This window comes from Carcharodon carcharias, chromosome 14, assembly GCF_017639515.1.
Source record: "Carcharodon carcharias isolate sCarCar2 chromosome 14, sCarCar2.pri, whole genome shotgun sequence".
Lineage (NCBI taxonomy): Eukaryota > Metazoa > Chordata > Chondrichthyes > Lamniformes > Lamnidae > Carcharodon > Carcharodon carcharias.
The window spans coordinates 38,899,680-38,921,289 of NC_054480.1; the positions used below are offsets into that span (position 1 = coordinate 38,899,680).

At 45.6% G+C, this 21,610-nt stretch overlaps 1 protein-coding gene and 1 non-coding gene across 2 annotated transcripts in view; both read right to left on the bottom strand.

Annotated features, from left to right (window-relative positions):
• samd10b (sterile alpha motif domain containing 10b) overlaps positions 1–21,610 on the bottom strand; it is a 123,596-nt gene that overhangs the window by 81,271 nt on the left and 20,715 nt on the right. The gene's annotated exons all lie outside the window — the stretch shown is intronic.
• Positions 19,973–20,045, bottom strand: trnav-cac. Its single transcript has one exon. It is a non-coding gene; the product is annotated as a tRNA-Val (tRNA).

Sequence of the window (21,610 nt, forward strand, 5' to 3'; positions counted from 1 at the left end):
AAAGGATAGTGAGTGATGCCCTACAGATTGAAGTGACTCTTACTGTATACATAAGGAACTGAATGAATAATGTTAAGATTTGAGGACAATGCTAAATTTGTTTTGGGGAGGTACAGCAAATTGTGACAATGATTATGAAAGACTGCAGGGATAAATAGGTAGGCTAGCAAGATGGGAAGATAAGTGGCAGGTGCAGTACAAGTAAAAAACATGTGAAGTAGTCAAGTTTGGATTAATGAGAGAAATTTACTTTAAAATAGTAAGATTTTAAATCAAGCTGTGGAACTTTGATGTGCACAAAAACAGGCCATTAAGCACCAGAAATCTTAGAAATGTAAAATGGTTAAAGCGCAGGAGGCTATTCGGCCGGTCATGTCTGTGTCGATTCTCAGCCAGGGCAACTCAGATAGTCCCACTCCCCTGCCCTTTCCCTGTAATCCTGGAAGTGTTTTTCTCTTCAGGTGCTTGTCTAATTCTCTTTTGAAAGCCATGATTGTACCTGCCTCCACCATACTCTTAGATATTGCATTCCAGATCCTAATTGCTCACTACATTAAAAGATTTTCCTCATCTCGCCATTGTTTCTATTGACAATCACCTTAAATTGGTGCCCTATGATTCTTGACCCTTCCGCCAATGGTAACAATTTCTCTCTAACTACTCTCATCATGATCCCTCATAATTTTGAACACACCTAACAAATCTCCTCTCAAACTTGTCTTCTCTAAGGATAACAACCCCAGCTTCTCCAATCTATCCACATAAATAAAGTCCCTCATTCCTGGAACCATTCCCAAAAATATTTTCGGCATCGTCTCTAAAGCCTTCACATCCTTCCAAAAAAGTGTGGTACCCAGAACTGAATACAATACTCCAGTTGAGGCTGAACCAAAGTTTTAGAAAGGATGAACATAACTTCTTTGCTCTAGGCCTTTATAAAGCCCAGGATCCCATATGCCTTTTTAACCACTTTCTCAAACTGACCTGCCACATTCAACAATTTGTGCACATATACTCTAGGTCTCTCTGTTCCTGCATCCTCTTCAGAATTGTGTCCTTTATTTTATATTGCCTCTCCTCATTCTTCCTACCAAAATATACCACTTCATAACTCTTTGTATTAAATTTAATCTGCTGAGTGTCCATGCTTTACACCAACCCTGTATATATTCTCTTGAAGTTTATCACTATCCTCTGCACAGTTCACAATACTTCCACATGTTGTGTCAGCTGCAAATTTTGAAATTACGCCCTGTATACCCAAGTCTAGGTCATTAATATATATCAAGAAAAACATAGTCCAAGTACCAATCATTGGGGAACCTCATTCTACATCTTCTTCCAATCCAAAAAACAACCATTCACCACTTTTCTCTGCTTCCTGTCACTCAGCCAACTTTATATCCATGCTGTCATTTTGCTTTTTATTCCACTGGCTTCAGCTTTGCTGGCAAGTCTATTATGTGGCACTTCATCAAATGTCTTTTGGATGTCCATATATACTACATTAACCGTAATATCCTAATCAACCATCTCTGTTACCTCATCAAAAAATCAAGTTTGTTAGACTTGACTTGCCAGTTTTCCCTAATTAATCCACACTTGTCCTAGTGGCTGTTAATTTTGTTCCGAATTATTGTTGCTAAAAGCTTTCCCACCACCAAAGTTAAACTGACTGGCAGGCCTGTAATTACTGGGTAAATAAATAACAGTATAAAAAGGCAAACCAAATTCTTAGTTTTGTATTTAAAGCCACAGAATACACATGCATGAGATAATAATGAACTTGTACTAGACCTTAGTTAGATCATACTATTACTTTTCTTTCAGCATTCCAGTATAGAAGAATATCAAAACAATGGAAAAGGTGAAAGTTTGATTCATTAGGATATTACCAGACATTAGAGGTTACATTTATGAAAAGAGACTGGAAATGTAAGGATATTTTCACTATAGCTGAAATCTTTGAGGAAATGTAATGGAGGTCTTTATGATTATCAAGAATTACAATAACATAAGTTGTGATGAACGGTTTCCATTGATTGACAAGATTGTAACGAACAGGTGAAAATTTAATACAATCATATACAGCTAATGGGGGAGGTTAGAAAAAGTACTTATGAAGAGGGTGGTTAGAATGTAGAATTCTCTTCCAAAAAAAAAATATTGAAGCAGGGTCCATAAATTCTTTGAAAGGGGAATTTGATAGCTGCTTCAAAATAAGAAATATGAAAGGGTCTGAGTAGCGTGGGATTAGAATAAATGGCTCATGTGGAGAAAAACATTGGAACAGACTTAATGGGCCAAGCTCCAGTGTTGTACATTGTATGACTCCATGAATATGCTGTTAATTCTAATGAAAAGAAGAAAGGATTCAATGTAGGGTAGCAAAACAATTTTTGTATAAATTACTTCATTTCACCAAGGAAGTGACAGCAGGTCATTTGTAACAGAATTTTGTAAGTTTAGATTTTGAATTATAAACAAAAGTAATTGAATGCAAGAATTTTGAGTATTAAGTGCAGATTCTGTATATATTCTATAATATTCAGGGTAAAACAATATTAATCTTTATGAATTCTGATGAATCACAACATAAATATTTTGAAAGTTGAAGTCTGAATCCAAGGGCTGGATTTTTGCCACAGGGGTGAGATATAGGAGCTGAGTCTGTTTTTTGTCAGAAACCTGCCTCCAGTGGGAAACTGACTGAATTTCAGATTTTCATGGGAGTAAACCCTTCATTGATATGGAGACGGATTTTCTGTCCAATGAAAATTAGTGGGGCAGGAATGGAGGTGGATTTCAGGGCTTGTCCTGAGGGAAAGAATTCACCACAGGGCAAGAAAATGTCACAGGAGAGCTGAAGGACTGGTATCCATGAGGGAGAAGAGGGAGGTCCTCTTCCCGGAAGCTGGCAGAAGGAGGCCACCTTGTTACCCAGTAGGGGCACCCCTGTGTTCAGCATCATCGCCCTCTGCCTCCAAATTCTCCTCCTCTCTTACCTCCTGCTCCTCCCGCAATGTGCTGTCCTCTAGCAGGCCTTACCATCCTCAAGGTCCACACCTCTCTGGTGGGCCATGTTATTGTTAGCGCAGCAGAGCACCACACAACTGTGACTTTTGCAGGAGGGCATTGGAGGGCACCATCTGACTAGTCCAGGCAACAAATGCATTGCCCTGAGCCTGTGATACCCCATCATCTGTAACCCTGATGTGTTTCCAACCTTGGTGAAGAGGGTATCTGTCACCTAGGTGATGCACCAGAGTGGAACCAGAGATGCCACAGGGGTCTGCACTGACAAGGGCACAGATGTCTCTGACCATCTGCCTAGAGTGTAACAGTCTCCATCACGACTGGTTCTCAGTCATCTCCAGGTCTCTTCACCTCTGCCTGTAGATCCTATGCTCAGGGTAGTTACTCCTTCTCCTTCGTGCCCCTCGTTCCTCTCTTCAGGCCTCCTGATACCCACACTCTACCCATATTGTGCAAGCTGCTGCTCCTCGTCTCCAGTGGTCTCGATTTCTGAGGGTCCAGCACCCATTTCCAGCTGCAGCCTGCCTGGTGCTTATGTGGAATCCAAACAGCCATGCCCACTGCTCCAATGCACACACAATGCAAGGAGAGTGACAAGTCCCTGAACATGCAAAGTTCTTGATTCTGGCTTCTCCCCTGACATTTGAGCTGCTGTAACTTTAACTTCAAACGAATAAGCCCTTTAACTTATGGAAAGCGTGAATACTTACCTTCTTTAACTTTCCTGGTCTCCGTGACTCATGCTTGACATGGTCCTTGCCAGCCTGGTCTGATTCAGACTGCTGCTGAGGGCTGGCCACCTCCAGGAAAATCCAGAAGGGTTGTAGAGTTGGGTTTTTAATAAGCCCTTAAATATTTCAGTTGGCCTGTTGAACAGCATAGGCAAGTTCAGAGGCCCCAGCTACCCGTACCCCTCTCCACCCCCCCCCCCCCCCCCCCCCCCCCCCCCTAAAAAAAACCCCAACACTCTCAGGAAGGTTGGTGTTGCTGGAAACAGAGGTGGGACTTCCAGCCACTTGGCATTGCTACCAGATCACATGCATCTGTTCTGGCCTGAACTGGGCCACAAAAATCTGGTCCCAAGTATCAACAGCAGTTTGCATTAAGGATTCTCCTACTTTTGTCAATTTGAGCTAGACTGTTGACGCACTAATGTGCATATGGAAAAAATAACTGCAGCATTCTCATGCAACTTTATAAAAATCACGAGGAGGTGCCATTTTTGCGAAACTAATGAGAGCAGTGTAAATCAGCCAGCAACCTATGATTCACAATTCACTGGATATCTCTTCCTTACCATTATTTCCTGCCTAATTTACACATAAATAAAAGTGTGCATCCTTCAGATGCCATTATTTTTTCAGTAAAATCTGGGTCATTAGGCATGGAGTGTGATGCTGTAGTATTCACAGGCAATGTAATGAAGCTCCAATTACTAGTACAGATGAACTTGCTGAGTTATGTCCTACTTATATGACAATTTTTTTGCTGAACTTGGATCCACAAGAGTATAAATCTGGCATGAAGAGCATTATATAAAGTGAAAGATCATAATATGAATCCCAAAATACTCCAGCTGTTCTGTCTCACAAAGACCCATCCAAAATAGTGGTCCGCACTTGGCAGAATTTGGTCAAACAGCTGCAGCTGACAATATCCAGGAATCCAATGCATGTCATAACATCACAGCATCTGAAGTGCATTGTGGCACCATGAGCAATTTTTAATGTGTTTACGGCCAGTTAATTTGACTGTACATAAGTAATTGCTTTGTCTTCCTTGGAAACCATTGCATCACAGCCAGGATACGAGAATTTACAGATGTCATTTTGTAAGTGCCATGCATGTTTTCTTATACCTGTATAAATTATAGAGAATGCTGGAATACCCTATTACATGTGATCTGTGTAATTTGGCTGGCACAAGTGTTATTTAACGAACCTCATTTATGTTACCCAAACAAGCCTCCTCAGGCAGTTCCTCAGGATCAAGGATGACTTGCTTCCACTCTAATGTGCGATCTGCAGAATCTGCTGCATTGGGTCAGGTACTGCTTGGATGGCCAGGTAGGCCAGTTGTTTGCAGGTTTGTGAGCTCTCTCCAATGCTTCAACTTCATCTCTGCATGTTCCCGAAGAAGTCTCTCGATATGTTCAATGCCTCCCCAAATGAAACTTCTCCATTTTGGTCGGTCACAAGCCAGGAACTCCCATGAGTCAGCGGGAATGTTTGACCTCTTCAGGGGTGCTTTGAGGACATCCCTAAAGCAAGCTGCTATCTTCCTGGGAGTCTCTCTGACTGAGTTCTGAGTTGAACAGTTGCTTTGGGAGCCCAAACATGTAAAACAAGTACATTACACGGTAAAGCCAAAGACAAAACCAGGTCAACTTTAGATTGTTTCTTATTATGACACAGCCGATGGTAAAGGCTGAATTGTTCAAATCTCAGAGGGAAAATTGAAACAACTGTCATAACTCATTTTTTGCTATTTGTATGTTTGGAGTCACAGGCTTTGAATTCAGTAGCAATAAGACCACTGCGTCTCAAGAGGTTTTATAAAACTAAATTAAACATTTATTAACAAGAAATATTGTAAACATATACATACATCTACAAACTTACTATTATAATAACTACAAAAATCCGCTAATTAATCTGACTCTAAGTTACACCCCCGTTAAGGCAACAATAAATCTCATAGATTTAAACAGACACCTGGAAAAGCACATCCTGGACAGTCACATTCAAAATGAGTTTCTTTCAGCTCTGGGTCCTTGCAGACAGCAGCTTGAGGCTAACAGGCTGGAGACTTCTCACACTTGTTGGATCTTAAAATGCCTCTATGTTACACACAAACTCCTTTCTTCTTTATATGTATTTCTCTTTCTGAATGTAAATTTTCCATTGTATCACTCGGCTAACAAGTTTACCTCTTCCAACAATAACATCCTTTCATCCCGTAACTTTTATTAGTAAGCCGAAAAAAATAAACACATTGCTTGGCATCTTCTAGCTAGATTTCACCCACAGTCTTGAATGGTTTCTTTTAACAAATACAAATTTACGCTTTACCTTCTACCCTCCTTACGTTTACCTAACATCTCAAAATTACTATACTTCAAAGCATCCAGACTAGCTGGATTTAATCCAATTAAGACAAACACAGATACACACATAGACACAGACCCCACTAGAACTCTATTTGAAAAAAATAATTTCCAATAACATTATAGACATTAATATCTCTTCATGACATTCTAAATGGATTGACTATTATCATGAATTGGGTTAGAACTGGACATTGTCTATGTAACTGGTGTTAAAAAGCTTCGAATAGATTAAATGTTCATTTTTAAATTTAATGTAGCTGTTTAAAATAAATAGTTGAATAGATTTCTAGCTGACAGTGACAGGTTAACTCAGTCTTAGGTGGTATATTATCTCCAGTTCTCAAAGAAATTCTTATTTATCTTTGAAAACTTACTAAGAATCAAATTAGCACATTATAGCTCTATCTAAACTAGCAAACTGATGTGCTTGCCTTGGCTCAGCAATTATACTCTTGCATTTAAGTCAGGTGCTTGTGGGTTCAAGCCTTCCTCTAGGCATTTGAGCATATAATCTAGGTTGGTCTTTGGTGCAGTACACAAAGTACTGTTATTATGACACAACCGATGGTAAAGGTTGAGTTCTTCAAATCCCAGAAGGAAACTTGAAATAACTGTCATAACCCAGTTTTGCAATTTGTATGTTTTGGGATGCATACTTTGAATTCAGTAATAATAAGACCACAAAGTCTCAAGAGGGTTTTTATAAAACTAAATTAAACATTTATTAACACAAGAAAGATTGTAAACACATACACATCTATAAAATTACTACTATAATAACTACAAAAATCTCCTAATTAACCTGACTCAGATACACCCCCATTAAGGCAACAGTAAATCTCATAGATTTAAACAGACACATGGCAAAACACAACCTTCGACAGTCACATTCAAAATGAGTTTCTTTCAGCTCTTGCAAACAGCAGCTTGAGGCTTCTCACACTTGTTGGGTCTTAAAAATGCTCAGGGCTGAATTTTCCCAGAATTGCACTAAGTGCAGTAGCGGGCGGGTAAAATGGAGTCCTACCCGCTGACAAAAATGGCGGGTTTTCACGCCATATCTTCCCGAGCCCACCTCATTATATATTCACTCCCCTGGAACAAGCTGTTTCCATGGCTGGCGGGCCCTCATTCGCCAGCTCGCAATCACCCCACTGTTGCATGACCATCTTTAAAAGACAGCCACTAGCAAAGCGCTCAACGCCACCAGCTCACCACCGCTGCCTGGGAGACCTGGCCTGCAAAGGCAAAAAGACGCCAGCATCTACACCCTGCCACCCCCCCATCACCCACCCCCCCCCCCCAACCACACCCCCCAACCCCACCCCATTTCAAGTACGAGTCCCTCGAGCAACTGCTGGATGCTATGGAGGCCCACCGGGATGTGCTCTACCTCTCACTCTAGCCACAGGATGGGTAGCAATGTCACCAACCCGGCTTGGGAGGAGGTTACAGGGGTGGTCAGCGTAAACACCCTGCAGAGGAGGACAGCCACCAAAGTGCCGCAAAAGGATGAATAATCTCTTCCATTCCACCAGGGTAAGTCACTCTTTTCATTACTCCCAACTCAGGCACTCACAAACGCATCACACACCCACACAGCCCTCACTCACTGCCAGTGCAAGGGACATCACCATTCACTCTATCACAAACACTGTCTCATTGGCCTCATCCTGTCCATGGGACCACTCACACAGGCCAGGCATACTTATCATCTGGCCCGGCAGGTGTCCTGATATACACTTCCCATCTCTATCCATGCAGGACAAACTGGTTCACAACAGGAGGGAAAGGTCACAGACAGGGGAGGGATGCCGGAATTCAAAATTCTGACAGAATTTGAAAACAGAGCCATCCAGCTGGCCAGCGATGACTGGGACCTGTCCTGTACTGACAGTGAGGTTGGCGCTGCTCTACCAAGTGAGGATCCATCAGTGCAACATCCATCAGATAATCATGTTATGATAGATGTGTCCTCTTTCACAGGCCAATGCCATGCACTAAATATCTCCCCTCGCTTTCGCAAGCACATCTGAGAAGCAGCCGATGGGGTCCAGGACCCAGGATCTCCAATCAAGCTCTGAAGAAACCTCTGAAGAGGAATCTGAAGGCACCCTCCCTGCAGTCCTGTCACAGCACTCAGCCACACCCTCCACCAGCGTAGAGACACACACCTCAGTGGGACCTAACTTTAGAGCAGCCTTGGGATCACAATCTGGTGAGCACATCGCACTTTCTGATCCACAGCAGGTAGAGGCAGGGACTTCCCAGGTCCCCGGCACTCGGAGGACTATTGTGGGCCAGAATATTGCTGACTCCGAGTTAGACGACGGGCCTTTTGACTCGGTCGGGTCACAGTTGCTGGAGCTGCAAAGGCAAGTTGGGAACATCAAGAAGGGATGTCCGCTGCACTCCTCAGATTGCAAGGCACGATAGAGGAGTCCGTCCGTCTTTAGGCTGAGGTGATAGCGCAGGCATTGCAATGCACCGAGGTCAACACTGGCAAGAGACCTTGGTCCAGGATGTCACTCCTGCACTGCTGCGCAGGCTTAACTCCATTGCTGATGCCATTGTTGGCCTCCAATAGTGTGTACACAAGAGGGGTGCTGGGCAGCTCGATCTCACTCCAGCTACCCCTTCCACTTACGGGGTGAGCCAGAGACCCTCGGGCACCCATAGGGAGGAGGATCAGCAGGTGCACACTCCGAGGCCATCCACCCAGATGACTCTAGGAATGAATGGCCCATCTGAATCCTATCTTCCTGTGACCTCCACAGATTCAGCTTTACAGGCCGAGGAGGGTCACTGCCACATACTCCTGCCAAAGTCATCACAAACAGGGAGTCACAGTCAGCAGGCTGCCTCCACCTCCGTTGTGGATGGCCGGGGGGGAGGCGCCAAGATGTAGTGGCAGGGTTAGAAAAGTTAAGGAGAATTAGTTGCACAGCCTGGGCACGGGTGTTAGTCAGTTGTATATAATGTTCACTATCGTCAATAAACTCTTAAGAATGCCACCCTGCCTATGGCTCCTTTTTCTGAAGAGCAGTGTTCTTGTCACTCAAATGTGAAACCTTTCTGCACAAGATAAAGGCAGGTGTCTCTCCAGGGCCTCTTCCCTGTGCTCTGTGCAGCCTTCAAACCACAGTGATGGTCCAGCCTCACACTCCCTGGAAACATTACTGATGCCTGCACCTCGGCAGTGCTGGTCATTGCTGCCAGAATGTAGTGGGGAGACACCACAGAGTTCTCTTATTCTCTCTGTGTGCTCTCAGCACCTTTAAGTTGGGGCTGGCACCCATCACACCAGCATCTGCGACCAGTAATGCTGTGCACCAGCTCCTGAAGGGCTGAGGTGCTGAAAGTGGACACAGCATCAGATGTGTCTGAAGTTTCATGGCTGCCTCTCTGAGATGGCCCTGATCATGGAATGTAAGCGAGCTGCCCTCGGCTAGACAGGGGTTCAACTTTCTCAGAGCCTATGTGAAGATGTATGGAGTATCCTTACTGCATGTTGTCATCATCCTCCTGTGATTGAGTGGCTATTAGGGCCTCCATTACATCTCCATGACAGGAGCATTCTCACAGAGGGTATTGGCACTGCAATAAGCCAAACTGGAGTCAAACGTTCACAACTGCGAAGTGAGGATCTATGGGGACACCTCACTGCATGTCGTCATCATCCTCCACAAATCTGGCAGCTATGAGGGCCTCCCGAGTACGCCTGCCTCACGTAGCCTGTGCATGAGCCTCATCCCCATCATCGTCACCACCGAGGAGCGCCTCACCCTCATCCCCATTAGCATCCTCCTCCATCTCCTCCTCAGCCAGCTCCACCCCCGTTGCAGCGCCAGGTTGCAAAGGGCGCAGCAGGTGACAACGATGCATGACACCCTCTGCGGACTGTATTGCAGGGCCCCACCAGATTGGTCCAGGCACCGGAGTCGCATCTTCAGCATCCCGATGGTCTGCTCCACCAAGTTACGAGCTGCTCCATGAGACTCATTATAGCGTCGTTCTGCTGCAGTCTGAGGCCACCCCACAGGTGTCATCAGCCATGTTCTCTGTGGGTAACCCTTGTCCCCAAGGAGCCATCCCTGCAGCATCTGTGGACCCTGGAAGACAGCAGAGATCCGCGAGTGACTCAGGATGTAGGCGTTGTGCACACTCCTGGGAAACCGTGCGCATTCCTGCAGGATGCGTTTCTGGTGGTCACATACCAGTGTGTGGAAGCCCTTGTAGTTGATGAAGTCCACGGACTGTAGCGATGGAGGCCTGAGTGCCACATGAGTGCAGCCTGCACCTGTGGGAATCCTTAGACCAGGGTGAATCCAATGGCCCTTGCATCCTGGCTGTCCCAGTCCCGGGTGAAATGCACAAAGTTGTGTGCCATGGAAAAGATGGCATCTGTGACCTCATGGATGCATTTGTGGGTGGCGGGATGTGAAATCCCACAGAAGTCACTGATGGAGCCCTGAAAGGAACCACTGACATAGAAATTGAGCACCGTGGTCATTTTCACAGCCACTGGCAGTGGATGCCCTCCATGTCCCCTAGGCACCCCAAATTCTGCAGTAAGTGGCAGATATGAGCCACCAGGTCCCCAGACATGTACAGTCATCGGCGACACTGGTTTTCAGTCATCTGCAAGAATGGCAGGCGGCGTCTATAGACCCTGGGTGTTGCTAGGTGCCAACCAGCCACGGTTCACTGTCGCTCCTGGGCAGAGTGTGCGGAAGCCCCAGCTGCCCCTTCTTCATGAGATTGATGTTCCTGCTTTTGCGCAGCCAGGTGCCTCAGTCACTCTCTCTTCCGTCCTCTACGGTCTCTGTAGGCCATCAGGCATACAACTAGGTCACCAGGATCCATGAACCTGATGTGGTGCTCCTGCAACATGAAAGAGTGAGAGAGACGTGGTTATCATGGCTATACTTAGCACCTTTCTCTGTGTGACCGTCCCTTAATGCTTCCCGGAGAGTGCTCGGATGGCCAGAGATGTGTGTGCTGCATGGCTGCCCTGTCAACCTGTGACACGGGGGTCACTGGTCCAAACCAGGATGCTGAGATTGCAAGGGGCTGTGAGCACCTCCAGCAGTGACTGCTACATGGTCAGTATTGGCGAGGAGATTGTACAACGTGTGCAGTCCAACTGCTCTGCCGTCCAATAACCTGGTGGCGGACTTGCAGTCTGTGCCGGGTGGGTTGGGGCGGGGGCAGGGGTGGGGGTGGGGTTGGGGTTGGGGGGGGGAGGGTGGGGGGGGGTTGTTGTTGGTGGTGGTAAGGTATGGAGTGCTTGGTGGCCTTTTGGTGCCTCTGCGATGCACCAGGCAGACTAGCAGCCTGACCCAATCATGTCACTGTGACTGCGCCTGATCTGTCTTAGTTGCAGAGGCATGGTCAGTTTATACAGATGTCCCTAATGCGTGGCCACTTTCCTCGCTTAACCTGCCCCCCACCTGTGCATGGGATGCAGCACTAGGGCAGCATTTGAACACCCCCCTCTCAGCAGTTGCCTCCGAGGCTGGCCAGCACTTGCCGCCAGACACCCCCCACCCCTCAGCAGTCGACTATTTCCCCTACCCCACCCCGGCACCCCTGAGGCCTGTAAACAATAGGGAAGCTATGGAGAATGTCACTGCCCACTCACCTCAGTTCCCCCAAAGTGGAGGCTGCCTAGTGCACATCGCCTGCATGCTGTTATGAAACACGCGAGATGCTTTCCCGCCAATGTGGGCAGATGATACGGCGAGATTCCAAGAGCTTGGTGGGATGGCCTTTTAATTATATGTTAATGTATTACAATTATCTCCCTGCCTTCAGTGGGCTAAGCGGAAGATCGCGACCTGCCTTCACACCGTCATGAAGTGGATCCCGCCATATTTTCCGTGCACGCCACCTATTTTCTCTGTGTGCTCTCGGCACCTTTAAGGTGGGGCTGGCCCCCATCACACCAGCATCTGCGACCAGTAATGCTGTGCACCAGCTCCTGAAAGGCTGAGGTGCTGAAGGTGGACACAGCATCAGATGTATCTGAAGTTTCATGGCTGCCTCTCTGAGATGTCCCTGATCATGGAATGTAAGCGAGCTGCCCTCGGCTAGACAGGGGTTCAACGTTCTCAGAGCCTATGTGAAGATGTATGGAGTGTCCTCACTGCATGTTGTCATCATCCTCCTGTGATCCACCTATTATGCCTGCCGTCCGGGGGCTTGGAAAATTCCGCCCACTATCTCCTTATTCCTTTATATGGATCTTTCTCTTTGAATGTAAATTTTCCATTGTATCACTAGGCTTGTAATTTTACCTGTTCTAACAATAACATCATTTGATTCCACCAATTTTATTAGTAAGCTGAAAAAAATAAACACATTGCTAGCTCAGTGCAAGATTTCAGTCATTCTTTTGAATGGTTTATTTAAAAATGCAAATTACCCCCTTGACACCTATGTTTCTAAACTTCCCCATGTTTATCTAATTACCATTTCAAACCTACTTCTTTCTGTACATCAAAGCCTCTAGACCAGCTGGCATTAATCAAATTAAGACACACACAACATTGATACAGACACGACTAAACTCTATTTTAAAAAATAATTTCCAATAACATTATTGACATTAATATCTCTTCATGACACTTTGACATTTTGGTGCTGTCAAAAGTGAAGGTACCATCTACGTCTCAGGTAGGCTTAAAAGATCCCCCAGCACAGGATAAAAGAGCGCGAGGAGAGCGGCTGAGACACAGGATAAAAGAGCACGAGGAGAGTGGAGACACAGGATAAAAGAGCGTGAGGAGAGCGGAGACACAGAATAAAAGAGCACGATGAGAGTGGCGGAGACACAGGATAAAAGAGCGTGAGGAGAGCAGAGGAGACACAGGATAAAAGAGCGTGAGCAGAGCGGCGGAGACACAGGATAAAAGAGCACGAGGAGAGCAGAGGAGACACAGGATAAAAGAGCGAGGAGAGTGGTGGAGACACTGGATAAAAGAACGCGAGGAGAGCGGCGGAGACACTGGATAAAAGAGCACGAGGAGAGCAGCGGAGACACAGGATAAAAGAACGCAAGGAGAGCGGCGGAGACACTGGATAAAAGAGCACGAGGAGAGCAGAGACACAGGATAAAAGAACGCGAGGAGAGTGGCGGAGACACTGGATAAAAGAGCGTGAGGAGAGCGGCAGAGACACAGGATAAAAGAACGCAAGGAGAGCGGTGGAGACACTGGATAAAAGAGCACGAGAGCGGCGGAGACACAGGATAAAAGAGCGTGAGGAGAGCGGCGGAGACACAGGATAAAAGAGCACAAGGAGAGTGGAGACACAGGATAAAAGAACGTGAGGAGAGCAGCGGAGACACTGGATAAAAGAGCACAAGGAGAGTGGAGACACAGGATAAAAGAACGCGAGGAGAGTGGTGGAGACACAGGATAAAAGAGCACAAGGAGAGCGGAGACACAGGATAAAAGAACTCGAGGAGAGCGGCGGAGACACTGGATAAAAGAGCACAAGGAGAGTGGAGACACAGGATAAAAGAACGCGAGGAGAGCTGCGGAGACACTAGATAAAAGAGCACAAAGAGAATGGAGACACAGGATAAAAAAGCGTGAGGAGAGTTCCAGGGAGCAGAGTCAGAGGGCGAAGTTCCAGAGAAGTGAGTATAAAAACCTCACCTCAGGGATCCGTGGACCTCGGGTCTTTAAAAAAAATTAAAAGTGGCATCACGGTAAATCTGTGACCTAATTGGCTGGTAGATAATCTACACTGAATTTGAAACTAAAACATTGTTAAACTAATTAAACCAAATAAATTAATCACTTAATTAATAAGTAGAGGGTATCTAGAGCAGAATCAGGGGATTACTGTTCTTAGAATTTGGCATTTATAGTAGAAATCTAGCCCTAGGGATTATATAGTTAATAAGGAGTCAATAAGCAGTTATTAGATTTAAATTAATTTATTAAATAGTTCTAGAAATGGCAGTTGCTCGGGTGAAGTGGGATGTGGGAAATCTGTGTCGCTTCAAGTGTCCCGGACAACTACATCTGCAGGAAGTGTACCCAATTGCAGCTCCTCACACACCTCATGGTTTGGTTGGGGCAGCAGTTGGATGCGCTTAGGAGCATTCAGGTGGTGGAAAGTCATTGACAGGAGTTTTGGAGATGTGGTCACACCCAAGGTACTGACAGATAGATGGGTGACCACTAGAAGGACCAGGCAGTCAGTGCAGAAATCCCCTGTGGCTGTCCCCCTCTCTAAAAGGTATTCCATTTTGGATACAGTTGCGGGGGATGGCCTATCAGAGGAAAACAACAACAGTAGCCAGAGCAGTGGTACCACAGCTGTCTCTGTTGTTCAGCAGGGGGGGCGGTCAAAGCACAGAAGAGCAATTGTCATAAGGGACTCTATAGTCAGGGGCTCAGATAGGCACTTCTGTGGTCAGGAAAGAGACACCAGGATGGTATGTTGCCTCCCTGGTGCCAGGGTCCACGATGTCTCTGATCGGGTACGGGACATTATGAAGGGGGAGGGAGAGCAGCCAGAGGTTGTGGTACACATTAGTACAAATGACATAGGCAGGAAGACTGATGAGGTCCTGCAGCAGGAGTTCAGGGAGTTAGGCAGGAAGTTAAAAAACAGGACCTCTAGGGTTGTAATCTCAGGATTACTCCCTGTGCCACGTGACAGTGAGGCTAGAAATAGGAAGATAGTGCAGTTGAACACGTGGCTGAACAGATGGTGTAGGAGGGAGGGTTTCTGATATCTGGATCAGTGGGATCTCTTCCGGGGCAGGTGGGATCTGTAGAAGAAGGACGGGTTGCATCTAAACTGGAGGGGCACCAATATCCTGGCTGCGAGGTTTGCTAGAGTCACTCGGGAGGGTTTAAACTAGTATGGCAGGGGGGTGGGAACCAGACCAATAGGTCAGCAGGTGAAATAAATGACTGGGAACCAGTGATATGGCCAGTAGGACTAAGGGGAAGGGCAGGCAGGGAGAAATTACTGAACACAGTGGGACTGGGGGTCTGAAATGCAAAACAAAAACAAAAACAGAATTACCTGGAAAAACTCAGCAGGTCTGGCAGCTTCGGCAGAGAAGAAAAGAGTTGATGTTTCGAGTCCTCATGACCCTTCGACAGAACTTGAGTTCGAGTCCAAGAAAGAGTTGAAATATAAGTTGGTTTAAGGTGTGTGTGGGGGGGGCGGAGAGAGAGAGAGAGGTGGAGTGGGGGTGTGGTTGTAGGGACAAACAAGCAGTGTTGAAGCAGATCATCAAAAGATGTCAACAACAATAATACAAAAGAACACATAGGTGTTAAAGTTAAAGTTTGTGATATTATCTAAACGAATGTGCTAATTAAGAATGGATGGTAGGGCACTCAAGATATAGCTCTAGTGGGGGTGGGGAGAGCATAAAAGATGTAAATAAATAAATAAATAAATTTTTTTTTTTTCTTTTTCTCTTTTTATAATGGAAATAGGTGGGAAAAGGAAAATCTATATAATTTATTGGAAAAAAAAGAAAAGGAAGGGGGAAACAGAAAGGGGGTGGGGATGGGGGAGGGAGCTCACGACCTAAAGTTGTTGAATTCAATATTCAGTCCGGATGGCTGTAAAGTGCCAAGTCGGAAGATGAGGTGTTGTTCCTCCAGTTTGCGTTGGGCTTCACTGGAACAATGCAGCAAGCCAAGGACAGAGATATGGGCAAGAGAGCAGGGTGGAGTGTTAAAATGGCAAGCGACAGGGAGGTTTGGGTCATTCTTGCGGACAGACCGCAGGTGTTCTGCAAAGCGGTCGCCCAGTTTACGTTTGGTCTCTCCAGTGTAGAGGAGACCACATTGGGAGCAACGAATGCAGTAGACTAATTTGGGGGAAATGCAAGTGAAATGCTGCTTCACTTGAAAGGAGTGTTTGGGTCCTTGGACGGTGAGGAGAGAGGAAGTGAAGGGGCAGGTATTGCATCTTTTGCGTGGGCATGGGGTGGTGCCATAGGAGGGGGTTGAGGAGTAGGGGTGATGGAGGAGTGGACCAGGGTGTCCCAGAGGGAGCGATCCCTACGGAATGCCGATAGTGGGGGGTGAAGGGAAGATGTGTTTGGTGGTGGCATCATGCTGGAGTTGGCGGAAATGGCGGACGATGATCCTTTGAATGCGGAGGCTGGTGGGGTGATAAGTGAGGACAAGGGGGACCCTATCATGTTTCTGGGAGGGAGGAGAAGGCGTGAGGGCGGATGCGCGGGAGATGGGCCGGACACGGTTGAGGGCCCTGTCAATGACCGTGGGTGGAAAACCTCGGTTAAGGAAGAAGGAGGACATGTCAGAGGAACTGTTTTTGAAGGTAGCGTCATTGGAACAGATGCGACGGAGGTGAAGGAACTGAGAGAACGGGATGGAGTCCTTACAGGAAGCGGGGTTTCAGGAGCTGTAGTCGAGATAGCTGTGGGAGTCGGTGGGTTTGTAATGGATATTGGTGGACAGTCTATCACCAGAGATTGAGACAGAGATGTCAAGGAAGGGAAGGGAAGTGTCAGAGATGGACCACATGAAAATGATGGAGGGGTGGAGATTGGAAGCAAAATTAATACATTTTTCCAAGTCCCGACGAGAGCATGAAGCGGCACCGAAGTAATCATCGATGTACCGGAGAAAGAGTTGTGGAAGGGGGCCAGAGTAGGACTGGAACAAGGAATGTTCCACATACCCCATAAAGAGACAGGCATAGCTGGGGCCCATGCGGGTAAATGCATTTTCTGAAATGCATTTGTTTCAATGCGAGAATTATAACAGGCAAGGCAGATGAGCTTAGAGCTTGGATTAGTACTTGGGACTATGATGTTATTGCTATTACAGAAATTTGGTTGAAGGATGGACAGGATTGGCAGATAAACGTTCCAGGATTTAGATGTTTCAGGCAGGATAGAGAGGGATGTAGAAGAGGTGGGGGAGTTGCACTGCTGCTTAAGGGGAATATCACAGCTGTACGACAGGAGGACACCTCGGTGGGCTCATGCAGCAAGGCAATATGGGTAGAGCTCCGGAAAAGGAAGGGTGCAGTCACAACGTTGGGGGTTTACTATAGGCCTCCCAATTGCTGGTGGGAGATTGAGGAACAGTTATGTAGGCAGATTTTGGAAAGATGTAAAAGCAATAGGGTTGTTGTGATGGGTGATTTTAACTTTCCCTATATTGACTGGGAATCACCTAGTGCTAGGGGTTTGGATGGTACAGAATTTATAAGGTGCATCCAGGAGGGCTTCCTGAGACAATATGTAGATAGTCCAACTAGAGAAGGAGCAATACTGGACCTGGTATTAGGGAATGAACCCAGCCAGGTGGTCGAAGTTTCAGTAGGGGAGTATTTCGGGAAAAGTGATCATAATTCAGTAAGTTTCAAGGTACTGGCGGATAAGGATAACAGGAGTCCTCGGGTTAAGGTGCTTAATTGGGGGAAGGCTATTTATAACAATATTAGGCAGGAACTGAGGAACCTAGACTGGAGGCGGATGTTTGAGGGCAAATCAACAACTGACATGTGGGGGGGCTTTCAAACATCAGTTGATAAGAATTCAGGACCGGCATGTTTCTGCTAGGATGAAGGATAAGCATGGCAAGTTTCAGGAACCTTGGATAACGAAGGATATTGTGAGATTAGTCAAAAAGAAAAGGGAAGCATTCGTAAGGGCTAGAAGGCTGGGAAGAGATGAAGCCCGTGGAGAATATAAAGAAAGTAGGAAGAAACTTAAGCAAGGAGTCAGGAGGGCTAAAAGGCGTCATGAAAAGTCACTTGCAACCAGGATTAAGGAAAATCCTAAGGCCTTTTATACATATGTAAAAAGCAAGAAGGTAGCCAGGGAAAGGGTAGGCCCACTCAGGGACAGATGTGGGAATTTGTGTGTGGAGCCGGAAGAAATAGGAGAGATACTAAATGAATTCACCAAAGAGAAGGAGTTAGTGGTCGATTTATCTAGGGAAGAGTGTGTAGATAGCCTGGATCATGTTGAGATCAAAAAAGAGGTGTTAGGCGTCTTGAAGAATATTAAGGTGTATAAGTCCCCAGGGCCAGACGGGATCTACTGAGAGAGGCAGGGGAGGAGTTTGCTGGGGCCTTGACAGAAATCTTTGTATTCTCACTGGCTACGGGTGAGGTCCCAGAGGACTGGAGAATGGCCAATGTTGTTCCAATGTTTAACAAGTGTAGCAGGGAAAATCCAGGAAATTACAGGCCGGTGAGCCTTATGTCAGTGGTAAGGAAATTATTGGAGGAGATTCTTCGTGACAGGATTTCCTACCATTTGGATGCAAATGGGTGTATTAGTGAGAGGCAGCATGGTTTTGTGAAGGGGAAGTCATGTCTCACTAACTTGATCAAGTTTTTCGAGGAAGTGACAAAGATGATCGACGATGGAAGGGCAGTGGATGTTATATACATGGATTTCAGCAAGGCCTTTGACAAGGTCCCTCATGGCAGACTGGTACAGAAGGTAAAGTCACACGGGATCAGAGGTGAGCTGGCAAGATGGATACAGAATTGGCTTGGTCATAGAAGACAGAGGGTAGCAGTGGAAGGGTGCTTTTCTGAATGGAGACCTGTGACTAGTGAAGTTCCGCAGGGATCAGTGCTGGGACCTTTGCTGTTTGTAGTATACTAAATGATTTGGAGGAAAATGTAACTGGGCTAATTAGTAAGTTTGCAGACAACACTAAGGTTGGAGGAGTTACAGATAGTGAAGAGGATTGTCAAAGGATATATTGGAATATAGATCAGTTCGAGACTTGAGCGGAGAAGTGGCAGATGGAGTTTAATCTGGACAAATGCAAGGTAATGCATTTTGGAAAGTCTAATACACGTAGGAATTATACATTAAATGGCAGAACCCTTAAGTGCAATGACAGGCAGAGGGATCTGGGCGTACAGGTCCACAGGCCACTGAAAGTGGCAATGCAGTTGGATAACGTAGTCAGAAAGGCACATGGCATGCTTGCCTTCATTGGCAGGGGTATTGAGTATAAAAGCTGGGAAGTCATGCTACAGCTGTATAGAACCTTGGTTAGGCCACACTTAGAATATTGCATGCAATTCTGGTCTCCACATTACCAGAAGGATATGGAGGCATTGGAGAGGGTGCAGAGGAGGTTTACAAGGATGCTGCCTGGTCTGGAGGTTATTAGCTATGAGGAGAGGTTGGAGAAACTCGGATTGTTCTCACTAAAGCGACGGAGATTGAGGGGTGATTTGATAGAAGTTTCCAAATTTTGAGTGGCATGGACAGAGTAGATAGTCAGAAGCTTTTTCCCAGGGTGGAAGTGTCAATTACTAGGGGACATAGATTTAAGGTGAGAGGAGAAAACTATAGAGGAGATGTGCGGGGCAAGTTTTTTACGCAGAGGGTAGTGAGTGTCTGGAATTCGCTGCCAGAGGAGGTGGTGGAAGCAGGTACGATAGTGGTGTTTAAGAGGCAGCTTGACAAATACATGAATAGGATGGGAATAGAGGAATATGGACCCTGGAAATGCAAAATGTTTTAGTTGACGGGCAATATGATCGGTGCAGGCTTGGAGGGCCAAAGGCCTGTTCCTGTGCTGTACTTTTCTTTGTTCTTTGTTCACTATTGGAAAATACACAGGGGAGTTCTCCAAGTGTGCTGGTGAATATTTATCCCTCAACCAACATCTAAAACATTTAACTCTTTCGAGTACAAACCCGTTTCCATCTGTTTCAGATGAAGTTACATTGTTTCATAGTTTGCCATTGTGAGATTTGAACTCTTGATCTTGGGATTACAAACCCAGTATCATAACCACTTGGCTATTTACGCCAAGCAGTAAGTTTTCATAATGTTTCTGCCCGGTTTCGAACTGGGGACCTTTCGCGTGTGAGGCGAACGTGATAACCACTACACTACAGAAACATATCCATTATTTCATTTGTTGTTTACGAGACCTCGTTGTGCACAAATTGGCTGCTCTGTTTCCTACATCACAAGTGAGCACTTCAAGAGCACTTAATTGATCATAAAGGAGGCTCTGAGGTGTGGAAGGCACTATATATATATATATATATATATATATATGGAAGTTCTTTAAAATGACCAAGTGAATTAAGAGAATGTGTATCCTTAAATTGTCAGTGATTAATCATTAATTTGTTTTAATTGCTTTGCAACATAGCAACTAAAAACTCAATAAATCTCTACCTTATTAGTTTTATACTTGTCAAAATCATATTTTATAGTAATCTATTTCTAATGTACTGTAAAATAATAGTCTCCTCTAGAGGCAATTATAATATTTGAAGACTCCATCATATTTAAATAATTTGGCTCAATTTAACAGATTCTGCTAAACAGTTCTGCTAACCAGCTCACTGTTCCATCACAGGGCTTTGTACAACAGTGGATTTCATAATGCAGTAACCAGGATTTAGCATTTCTTCATCTCTAGCCAGTTGGTTTCCCAGTGGAGTTATACATAATTACTAAATGCAAGAGCTGAATGTTTATAATAGGAGAGAAATTGACTACCTGATAGCTTAGAGGTTGGTGGGCAACTACACAGCCAATGTTCTGTTATTGTCACTTTTTCTTAGTGTTGAAGACAATACACTGTTTGTGCATTAGAGGCAGATATGGAAAGAAATGTCCGATCATGCAGTCAATGTTGTCGAGTGTGGAGGGTATTAACCACGCTGTAGGGTATCATTTCATCACTAAAGACTTCAGTGTTGAAAAACAGGTTGGGCGTGTTTCCTGTGAAACATGTTCTACTGCAGAAAACCAGTTATGAATGATAAAACTGGAGCCAATCTTTACACATTTTTATATTTATTATACACATTGCAAGCATATATCTTTTAACCTAAAAACCACAGTTATGGTTTATGTCTATTCATGGGGGGCTTGAATTAATGCCCACAACCTTCATACAATTAATATTAATTAACGTTAAGACAATATACAATTAACAGATTGCCTTCTCTCTGTAAATAAAAATTAGTTATTGGCCACATTTTCCCCCCGTCAGTGGGGAAGTGTGGGAACGGGCACGAGCAGGTGGCCTTCTGATTGATGCCCCCGGTCGGTTGGGTGGTGGGGGGGGAGGGGGGGTTGCCGCCAATTAAGGCCCACCCGGCGTGACATCCACCAGGAAGCACTGTGCGCTCCCTGTGTGGGCTAGGGGGGAGTTCCCTCAGACGAGAGTGCAGTGCGCATGCATGCAAAAGAGTGCACAGATCTCTCTGAGGCAAAGTGCTGCCTTAGGGAGATCGGCTCTGATTGAAAACTTTAAATAAAGGTGATAAAAAAAAATCCCTGCCATGCCACATGAGTTGGGACATTTTCATAACTTTTATTGAAACATTTCATTAACATTTAAATACCCTCATGAAACCTCATCCCGCCCATGGATGAGGTTTCATATTTTTTCCGAAACCCACTTGGGCTCCCGGCCTGCCCACCAACCTTAAGGTTGGACGGGC